The following is an 11,434-nucleotide window of genomic DNA, read 5'->3' as shown; positions in this document are numbered from 1 at the left end:
AGACCCCGCGGCCAGCTGCGCCCGTCACGTGAGGCTGCGCCACGCCCGCACTGTCACGTGACACCGCGAATCTCGCGAGATTGCGCGGGTGCGGGGTTCTCCCCGCGCCTAGCGCTCGCTCCGTACGTGACCTGGGACCCGGCGCGCGACCCCGCGCGGCACGTGATCGCAGTGCCCCGTGACTCGAATCTGGGTTACGTATCCCTGGCTTCGTCCCGGGCGGCGGGTGGTGGGAAGTGGGCGGTGGCTCCGAGCAGAGGAGGAGGTGCCGTGGAAGCTGGAGGTGAGGAGAGGGAGGAGAAGGAAGAGAGGAGGCCGTGTGGCCTGGGGTTGGGCGAAAAGGGATTAGTTCTTCCGGGCACGTGGGGAGTGTTGTCCCTCAGCCGCGGTGGGAACGGCCGCGGAAGGAAAAGACGAGTTTGAAGTAGGAGAGCTGTCGCTTCCTGCGGGAGGGTCTCGGGCCCAGGAGCCGGCACAGTGGAGACACTCACTCCTAGTAGTAATAGTGAGTGTTATGGGGCATCCTCGGCGATCGGGAGATGACTAGTTACACTCGAGAGGATTTCCACGAGGACCTCAATACTAAGACACATCTTTTTGTGTGTCTGGATTAAATAATACTCGATATCCTGGCGTTTTTAACTTTGGGGCTCCTCTAGTCCATTATACTCAAAGAACATGGAAATGAGTGTTAGGAAGGAGGTAGGTGTTCGAACACGCATATTGAATATTACAGTTCATGTTTGAAAACAAGTCTATTTTTGAACAACAGCACAGAATTTGAAGCTAGACAAAATCTTGCTTGGAGGGGGTTGAGAGATTATAGTGATTCCCACCTGTGACACCTTCCTAAAGATTGTATGGGAATGGGGGTGACATTTATCAAAAAGGTTCAGAAACACTTGTCCGTTCCATATAACCCATACATTCCAGACAAAAGGAAATCGCAGTCTCTGCTTCTAGAACCTTCCTCAAGTACCTCTCACTTCCTATTTCCTGAGGGTAAGTAAGGTCACTTTCCTGGGTTTGCCTGGAGGCTCTCTGGTTCTTCTCTTTTCTCCTGCTGCGAGGCGCTCGGCCATTCTCACCCTTTACCTCGACTGCTTCCATCCTTGCCTCTCCTTCCTTGCTGATCCTGCCCTGCTGCTTCTCAGCTTCATTGAGACGTTTCCAATCCTGTCTCCTCAGGAAGTGGGGCTTGAGCCTCTTCAGGCTTGTTAATTACAACCTGTGACGCTACTGAATATTGTTGCTTTTTTCCTTAGTTCTTATATTTATTTACCTTTTGTAGATTTTTGTCATCTTTTGTTGCCATTTCTTCCTGTCCATTTTCCTTTCCTTTTCCCTCCAGCTTTTAGCATATAATCAACTGGAGAAAGTCAGGAAGCTGAATGGGATTGCAAGTAAAATGGAGCAAATGGGCTCTGAGACAGAGCCAAGACTTGTTGGGCTTTGTTCTGTGGTTTGGGTTAGAAATCTTAAGAGTAGATTTGCTTGTATTTGGTTTAGGTTTTCAAGGATCTTTTGGGATTTTTTTGTTTGTTGCTGTTCCAGATGGGGGAAGAGTAAACAGCAGAATTCCACTTAGGTGAAGTGCTATTCAATTGAGGTACACTGTAGAAAAGAGAAAGTATTAAATCTGGGGTCTGTTTATACTTTCACTGTGAATTATTTTATCAACAGTAATTTAACATGGTACTGGCCCAGTATGTGAAAATGTTGACTGAGCCCAGTTTGTCCCTATGAAGTAGAGTGTTAAGTTCAGATATAGTTGGAGAAATTGAAAAATAGTTTCATTTTCTCCTGAACTTTCTGATGATGAGAAACTACCAAATAGTCTTGCATATAGAAACAGAGACCTGTTAATTGTGCTTTCTGACTCTGAAGCCCCTTCCTATGTTGGGAGAATTTCTCCCTTTGTGATTAGGGGTGGTAACCAGAGTCCCTAGTAGAAACTGAAAAAAACCAGATGGAAACCAGACTTCCTAGCAGCTAAGGTCTGAACTTTGCCAGTTCAGCCTGTTAGACTGAATCAGACGCCTGTGTTTGCCAAGAAGCTATACCTCCGAGAATCGTGTTTGGTGATGACAGTGGCTGAAGTCTTAGCAAAAGGAAATTTTTGGAGTGGTGAAGTGCTGGCGTTTCCTGGGTCTTCACTAGTTTAGGTTTGTAATGTGTTTTTAGCAGTGGTCCTTGCTGCTTCCTTGTACCTGCTATTTCCCTAGCATTGTTCTGCATCCTTTTTGGAAATTCAAAGTCTTTTCAGCACGTTATTTTTCTGCTTAGATCAGTCATAGCCCATTTCTACTGTGTATGACTTAGAGTCCTTGCCTAATATATGCTTTGTTTACTATTACCTCATTTTTAATACAATAACCTCATTAAAGACTACAAGTAGTTTGTGTCAGCAATAGAACAAGGTATAAAAAACTGAAAATGAAGGACTGAGCAAAAATTCTATGATGCAACATTTTATATGAAGTAGAGTATGGTAAAATAATATGGTAGGTTTTTATTGTTTGTTTGGTTTTCTTTTTTGTTGAGTCTTTGATATGGGCCTGGTCTGATCTGTTTCTGATTGAGGGGAAGACATAGAAAACTAAACACAATGAATGACTCCATGTCTTCTGAATTCTTTTGGGGAAGGTTATTTTTTGCATTTTTTTTTTTTTTTAATAATTAGGTCAATAAGCAATAGAGAGGCTTCTGAGTTACTTAGCAGAGTTAAGTAAAACTTAGGAGTAAAACTTAGGGCATTGCTTTGGTAATAATGAACAGTAACAAGTAACAGTAACAGTAACAAATTCACAGTTAAAAGGCAAAGATCTTTTTATATCTGAAATAACTATACAGCTCCAACGCTGGCAGTGCACCTTTCTCTGAAGGCTTCTGCCACTAAAAGGGTCTGGTAACTTAGATATTGGCTCAGTATCTGAATTAGATAAACTAATGGTTAAGAGGAAGTGAAATTGAGATGAGCAAGCTAGCAAGCAGTCTGTGCCTTTTTTCCTCCTTTTTGCTCTAAGTTACAATTTTTCTTGAGACTTGGTGAGCAAAAATGGTAATGTTGAATAGAGCTGTAATTTTTTATTTTCAATTTGTTTTATAAAAAATTTTTAAAGAAAATTGCAAATAAAAATAGAATAATACAGTGAATCCTGTTGTATCCATTTATTATATGATTTATCCTCCCCTCGTTTGTTTTGTATTTTCCTTTGATTTTTTGCTTGAATATTATAAAACAAACCTCAGACCTCATGTTTTTCATGCAAATACTGTTTTTACATAACAATGCCTTTCTCTCATATAATGTATATACACAATCTAATGATTCCTTAGTAGCTAATTTCCAATCTACGTGCACATTTCCCCAGTTGTCTCCAAAACATCTTTTTACAACTGGTTTGATCAAATTGGATCCAGCAAGGTCTGTACATTGCCTTTGATGACATGTCTCAAGTCCCCTCCCCCTTTTGCATACCACCTATTTGTTGGAGAAACTGGGTCACTTGTCCTCTAGGATACCCCACATTTTGGACTGACTTGATTGGTTGCTTGAATGGTCATCTTTTCCTCTATTCCAGCAAACGGGTAGTTTGATCTAGAGGCTTGATGAGATCATACGTATTTCCCCAGGGTAAGGTGCTGCATAAGTAGTACTAGACCCTCACCACTCAGTGTGCAGTGTCTGACTGCAGCATTGGCTGCGCCTGGGAGCTTGTTAGAAATGCAGTCTCAGGCCCCACCCCAGACCACTGAATCAACCTGCATTTCAACACGATCCTTAGGTTATGTATAACTGCATGCAAGGCTCTGTCTGCTGTATCCTTCTGATGACATTGCATGGGGAAGCATTTATTATCTGGTTGGCCCACTTTAGAGTGGGGAACTTGACAAAGTTCCCCATCAATCTTTAACCTAATGGCTTTATTATATATACACTGATGGTTGCTCAGTAGATCCATGATTTCAGTATGGGATGACAAATAGGTCATTTTTTAATTCTATCATTCCTATTGCATTTATTAGTTGGAACAGGCCTATAAGGAAGAATTTTCCACATTGACTCCAGAATATAAAACGTACAGGAAAGGCAGGATAAAGGCAGGATAAGTGCCTGATTCATGATTCTTTTATTTATCTGTTTTCAGAGTGACTTGGTGCCCAAGCAACTGCAAAAGTGGACCACACCACCAAGACTGAATGAACCCTAATGTAAACTGTGGCCTCTGGGTAACGATAATGTGTCAGTGTAGGTTCCTCGATTGTAATGACTATCCCACTGTGGTAGATGTTGGTGGTGGGGTTGGCTGTGAGTATATGGGGGCAGGCGGCATAGGGAACTCTACCTGCCTCTCAGTTTTGTTGGGAACCTAAAACTGCTCTAAATAAACTTTAGTAATTAAAAAAAGTGAACCATAACATTTTTTAAAGTGTTGTCTTACTGTGAGTTTTTTTTAAAGTTGGTGTGTTTTAAATCTTTCGTGGTTATGATTTTGAAGTTAAAATCGTGCTGTCTTTGGTAGTGCAGACATAGGTATATGTGACTGTGATATTTCTCTCTGTGTGGGCTGTCACCTGTTTCATGCCCACCAACAATGCGTGCACCAGAATGCCTGTTTTCCCACAGCCTGAGTGTTGTCACGCTTTTAGATTGTGGCCAATCTGATACATAAGAAATTAAACCCCTGTAGTTTTAATTTGCATTTCCCTTATGAGAGAGGCTGAACATATTTTCATGTTTTTAACGACTGTTTGCATTACATTTTCAGCAAATTACCTGCATTTTGTACCCATTTTTTTATTGGAGTATAGAGATATTTGTGATATAAGTCACATTTTTAAAGTCAGTATGTCATTTTTAAATTGTCATGTGACATTTTATTTACGGTGTTTTGCAAAAGTTTTTTTGTTTGAACACGGTTGAATCTATCACTCTTCCCTGATGGCTTTTGGGTTTGGAGTCATAGGTAGGACAGTTCTTCCTAGTTCTAGGTTATGAGGAGTCCATCTACCTTTTCTGCCAGTAATGTAGTTTCGTTTTTTACATTTATAGTATTTGTTACAGTATCGGAAAAAGATAAAATGGGAGCCATTCTTTGCACTATACAGGACTCCAATTATCCTAGTACCACTTAGTAAAAAGCTTAGCTTTTGCCTACTGATTGGAGATGCCACCCTTATCCTATACTATTAAATTTGAGACACACTTGACTTTATTTTGTGATTTTCTATTCTGGTCACATGCCATATTTTTTATCTTATTGATGCTTTGTAGGGCTAGCTCCCTCACTTTTCTCTTTCAGGATTTTTATAATTACTCTTCCTTGTTTATTTTTTCACATGATCTTTATAATCAACTTACCTTTAAAAGTAAAACTAATATTCAGCCAAGAGAAATGGAAACATGTTCACGTAAAAACCTGTACATGATGTTTATAGCAGCTTTATTCATAAATAACCCCAAACTGAAAACAACTCAGATGAAATCTGACTGGTGAATGGCTAAATAAACTTTGGTACATCCAAACAATAGAATATACTCAACAATAAAAGAGAATACAGTATTGATTTATGTAACAACATGGATGAATCCTAAATATATTTTGTGAAATAAAGCAAGCCAGCCCCAAAAGGCTACCTGTGTGAGTCCAGGTATATGACATTCTGAAAAAGGTAAAACTATGGGGATTGCTGGGGTTTGGGGGGAGGGGTTGACTACAAGGGGCAGCACGAGGGAGTTTTTGGGTGAACGAGCTTTTCTTTAAGGAACAGTAGTAGTAGATATGGGACTCGGAATATTTGTCAAACCCATAGAAATGTACACTAAAAATATGGAATTTTATTGTATATTAAAATAATAAGGGTGTAGGTGGTAGGGGTGGATCCAAGACAGAATGTTGTTACGTGCCGTAGAGTTGGCTCTGACTGCTGGCAACCCTGTGAGTGAGCGATGTCCCAAATGTCCTGTCCTCAGCTGCCCAGTGCAGCTCCTGGAGACTCATGCCCATGGCTTCTTTTATGGAGTCAGTCCACCTCATATTTGCTCTTCCTCTTTTCCTGCTGCCTTCTCTTTTCCCCAGCAGGATTGTCTTTTCCAAAGACCCCTGCCTTCTTATGATGTGCCTGAAGTAGGAGAGCTTCAGTTTTGTCATTTTTGCCTCCAACGATGTTTCAGGCTTAATCTGCTCTAGGACCCACTTGTTCCACTCTTTCTAGTGATGCATGGTATCCATAGAGTCTCCTCCAACAGCAGCTGGAATACAGTTTGTGACAGAGATAACTGTAGAGGAATGGATTATATGCCCGTATTGAAAGATACCGGAAAGAAGGGTGCCCTGAGTCACCGTGTTTCAACTGGGTACTGAGGCCAAAGACAGCTGTATGGACACTGTCCTCTAGTTGGTAAATTGTTCTCATGTGGGTAGGGTTACCAGTTCTGAGATGATATGTTTACCAATGTTGGACAAATAAGTAGATATTTTACAGACAATGATAATTTGCAGGTTTCTCACTATAGAAGAAATTATAAGTAAGGAATAGGGGAAGGTGAGAACGAATCCTGTTATACGATAACTCTGTCTCTCTCTCTGTCTCTCTCTCTCTCTCTCTCTGTCTCTCTGTGTTTAAAATATAAATAGTTACAGAAATAGAGCTGTGTGTGTGTACCCAGGTTAGACACACACTTGTCTCCTGAGAAGGTTGAGAAGCAGCAGTGATCCAGATTATGGTTTCTAAATAAGGTTCTCCAGTAAATGAAGCCAGGCTCCAAGGCTGGGCAGGGAAAATACAAAGTAAGGCTGGAGCGTCTTGTGGAGCCAGAAAGTAAGGACAGGCTTAGAAAACAAGGATGGGCTTGTCATAGGGACACAGGAGCTAACCTGAGTGCTTCCAGTGGTGAAGCTGGTCCATTAATGATACAAAAGGCAAGTCAATCATGGTTGATAAGTGTAAGACTAGCATTAAGGAATAACACGTCAGAAAAATAGACAACAGTATGCTTTAAAGCGAAATATATGCTAACAAGCAGGAAAAAGAAGCAAGACTTCCGTCATACAATTAAGTACAAATTGTGGGGCAGCTGGTTAGCTCAGTAGGTTAGAGCGCGGCGCTCTTAACTACAGGGTTGCCAGTTCTGAGCTGTGCCCGCCACAACTAGATTGAAACAACTACTTGACTTGGAGCTGATGGGTCCTGAGAAGACACACTTAAAATATAAAAGTTCAAAAAGAAAGTAGTACAACTCGTCAGTTCCAAAAATAATGATGTCAAGTACAGCATAAGGAATATGTCAATAACTATGTATGGTGTCAGGTGAGTACTTATTGGGGTGATCACTTTGTAGGGTATATAAATGTCTAATGACTGTTGTATACCCGAAACTAATACTGTGTGTCAACTATAATTGAAAAATGAGTAAAAAAAGTAAGACTCCCATCGTACAATACTTTTTAAAAACTTAGCTCTCTCCTTTAGGCCATGTAGTTTGCTTATACTTTTTTGCTATTTAAAATAATGCCATTCAGAACACCTTTTATACACATGCCTTGTGTACATCATGATTTCCTAATTCCTTGAAATACTTAAACCATGGTAGTCTTTTTTTTTTTAGAAGGTTATAAAAAGGAACCCTCTCAAAAAAGAACCAAAACTTTTACTTTCTTAGAAAGCACATCAAATCAATAGTTCCAAGTCTTTTGCAGCGTGACAAATTGTATAATTTCAATTTTGCTCGTGTTTCCAATTACACACCTGGTCACTGAACTCTGGGGTCCGAAGTGGTGTTAACTAGGGCCTGTGTTGTTTAACAAATGAAATGTGGTTAACCAGAGCCTGGTCCTAATAGTGGAAAACACAGAATGGGAACTGAAATCAACGTGAAGCCACTTCAACATTTTTATGATTATAACTCATGATTACAACTCGGGATGGGGCGGATTTCACAATGGTTCTCTGCTGCCAGTGCGACACTGAAGTTAGCAATAGGTGGGTGTATCAAAGCCTCGTTCAAATTACTGCTGAGAGGAACTAATAAAAAGTAAGCGTGGGACAAAAGATCTTCAGACAAGTGCTTAAATTCAGACATAGATGGTGTTAATATTTGTTATGATGATTTCATGGTAGTGTTAATCATCAGTTAATCTGGCTGATGTCCTTAATAACAAAAAAAAAGTTTAGGACCGAGATAGAAACGTTAAGAAAGATCACATTCACCATGATTCCAACTAAGATAAAAAGCCTTGATTAAGGAGCCAATATTTTCCTTGCTTCTAGTTTCTTCAGGTAGAGCCAGGTAAGTGTCCCATTCATTTTGTGTGTGTGTGTGTGTGTGTGTGTGTGTGTGTGTGTGTGTGTAACTTTTACCTTTTCAAATCAACTTCATATTCAAGTTAATTTATATACAATAAATATACCATCTTAGTTTGATGAGTTTTGGCAAATGTATATACCCATGAAATCACCAACCCAATCAAGATAAGAAATATTTCCTTCAAACCAGAAAGTTCTCTCGTGTCTCTTTGTAGTTAACCCCATCCCTAAACCCAGACAGCCACTGATCTGCTTTCTGTCACTACAGATTAGGTTTTCATATTACAGAATTTCATATAGATGGAACCACATAGTATGCACTTTTTTGTATCTGAGATTTCTCTCAGCATAATCTTTTGAGCCTCATCCATGCTGTACGTACCACCACTAGTTCATTTTTATTGCTGACATCAGCTTATTTGAGTGTGTGCATCTACCACATCTGTTTGCCCGTTCACTTGTAGGACATTTGAAGGGTTGAAGGGTTTCCAATAGTGTGTTATAAATAAAACTGCTATGAACACTCAAAACCAAATAATTGTGTGAGCACGTATGCTTTCATTTCTCTTGGGTAAATACATAGCATGGAATGGTGGGTCCGGTGGTAGGTGGTGTATATTTAACTTGAAAAGAAACTCTCCAATTCTTTTCCAGAGTGGTTGTATTGTACATTTCTACCAACATTAGCCCCACATCCTTGTCAACACTTGGTATTATCAGTCTTTTCAGTTAAAAAAACTCTCTGTGTAATGGTATCTCATTGTGAATGTAATTTGCATTTTCCTGATGACTAATGAGGTTGAAGGTCTTTCTATGTGCCTAATTATCATTCATGTGTCTTTTTCTTTCCATTAAAAGTCTGTTCAGACTTCGTGATGTTTTTAAAAATGAGTTTTTGGTTTCTTATTGAAATCTAAGTGTTTTAAACATACATTCTGAATGCAATTTTATGCATTGTAAATATTTTCTCGCATTATGTAGCTTGCCTTTTTATTTCTTAGTATATTTCAAAAAGCAAGCTCTAAGTTTCATGAAAACCCACTTTATCAGTATTTCCTTTATGCTTCCTGCTTTTTGTGTCTTAAAAAAAAATCTTTGCATATCCCAACATCATAAAGACTTTTTTTCTCTGTTTTTTTCAAGAAGTTTTATGGCTTTAGCTTCTACAATGAGGCCTATGATCAAATAAAATTTTTTTGGATGGTGTAAGTTAAAAGTCAATGTTCATTTTCCCCCATATGGATAGCTATTTGATGGAAAGACTTCTTTTTTTAACCCATTAAAGTACCTTGGCATGTTTGTTGAAAATAACTTGGCCCAATATAGGTAGAGATATTTTCATATTCCCTGTTCCATTCAGTTAATTTGTATGTCTGTCATTTCACCAACACCACAATTTTTTCATTACTGTAGCTTTATAATAAGTCTTGAAATCAGGTAAATTCTCCAACCATTCTTTTAAAAATTGCTTTGACTCTTTGAATTTCCATATACATATCCATATACAGTCAACTTGTAATTTTTCTATAAAGGAAAAAGCCTGCTAGAACTTTAGTGGGCATTGGATTGGATATATAAATCAATTTGGAGAAAACATATCTTTTTTTTGGGGGGGGGGATTTTGGGGAGCAGTGTGTTTCTCCAGGGTCCATCAGCTCCAAGTCATTGTCCTTCAATCTAGTTGTGGAGGGTGCAGCTCACTGGCCCATGTGGTAATCAAACCAGCAACCCTGTTGTTCAGAGCTTGCACTCTTAATCAACCGAGCCATCCGGCTTCCCCAAGAAACCTGATAACAACATTGAATCTTCCAATGACATGATACAGTTCTCCATTTATTTTAGCCATCTTTAAATTTTTTCAGCATAGCTTTCTAGTTTTCAGTATACATGTTTTTGTACATAGTAATTTATCTCTAGATATTTCACACATTTCTATTGTGAGGGGGGTTGTACTTTAAAATTTCATTTTCCGATTTTTTTGTTGCTAGAATGTAGAAATACAATTGCTCTTTGTTTAGTGACCTTATATCTTGTGACCATGCTAAATTGGCTTACTAGTTCTAGTAGCATTTTTATAGATTTCTTGATATATTCTACTCATATGATTATGTCATGTGTGAATAAAGACTATTTTACTTCTTTCTCTCCCATCTGTATGCCTTTTATTTCTTTTTCCTGTTTTATTGCAGTGACTACAACCTCCAGTACAATATTGAATAAAGGCAGTGATAGCAGACATTCTTGCCTTGTTCCAACCTTAGGGGGAAAGCTTTTACTCTTACCATTAAGCATAATGTTAGGTTAAATCTTTTGTAAACATCCTTTCTCAGATGAAGGAAGATCCCTTCTATTCCTAGTTTGCTGAGAGTTATTTTCTAAATCAACATTGAGCATTGAATTTCACCAAATGCTGTTGCTTCTATTGAGATGATTATATGTTTTTTTCTTTCTTTTCTTTTTCAGGTTTTTAAATGTTAAGCCAGCCTTGTATTCCTGGGGAAAAACTTCACTTGGTTTTGGTATATTACTGATTTTGTATATTGCTGGATTTAAATTGCTAATATTTGGTTGAGGGATATATTGGTCTGTAATTTTCCCCCCCCTTTTTCCACCTCCCCTTGCCCCACTCTGGTTCAAGCCATTGCTTTTCAGTTTAGTTGTATAGGACACAGCTCCCTGGCCCATGCTGGTATTATGAGCTTTGCGCTCCCCTGGGCTCAGGCAGTCGGTTGCTGGTCGTTGGTTGGCCGCTCACAGCAACACATGGCAGCTGTCGCCGGCCGTCAGCCACTCACACTGGCCACCGGCCATTCATGGCAGCACATGGTAGCCCATGGCAACACACAGCCGTTCACGCTGGCCACCGGCCGCTCGCGGCAGCACACGGTAGCCCATGGCAGCCCAGCTCCAGGGAGAGCCCTTGTTCACAGTCTTAGCTGTGTTCACAGTCTTAGCTGCTTACTGGCCCATGTGGGAATCGAATCGGTGACCTTGGCGTTAGGAGCACAGTGCTCCAACCACCTGAGCCCCTGGGCTCGCCATGTAATTTTCTTTTCTTGCAATATTTTTGTCTGGTTTTTGTATTAGGGTAATGCTGAACTCATAAATGTGAAGTCTTACCTTT

The 11,434-nt window shown here is 39.7% G+C and overlaps 1 long non-coding RNA gene across 3 annotated transcripts; it reads left to right on the top strand.

Moving 5' to 3' along the window:
* Nucleotides 1-175: 175 nt before the first annotated feature.
* LOC117021319 (uncharacterized) lies at nt 176-4,416 on the top strand. 3 transcript variants are annotated; one of them, XR_004422839.1, is made up of 3 exons: nt 176-283; nt 934-1,002; nt 4,152-4,416. It is a non-coding gene; the product is annotated as an uncharacterized LOC117021319 (long non-coding RNA). The 3 variants fall into 3 exon arrangements; XR_004422840.1 differs by lacking the exon at nt 176-283 and adding an exon at nt 293-505; XR_004422838.1 differs by lacking the exon at nt 176-283 and adding an exon at nt 293-702.
* The last annotated feature ends 7,018 nt before the right edge of the window (nt 4,417-11,434 follow it).

The sequence above is a fragment of the Rhinolophus ferrumequinum genome, chromosome 4 (genome assembly GCF_004115265.2).
Source record: "Rhinolophus ferrumequinum isolate MPI-CBG mRhiFer1 chromosome 4, mRhiFer1_v1.p, whole genome shotgun sequence".
In the NCBI taxonomy this organism is placed as follows: Eukaryota; Metazoa; Chordata; class Mammalia; order Chiroptera; family Rhinolophidae; genus Rhinolophus; species Rhinolophus ferrumequinum.
The sequence above is the reverse complement of the archived record's forward strand: the minus strand, read 5'-3'. Positions and strand labels throughout refer to the sequence as shown.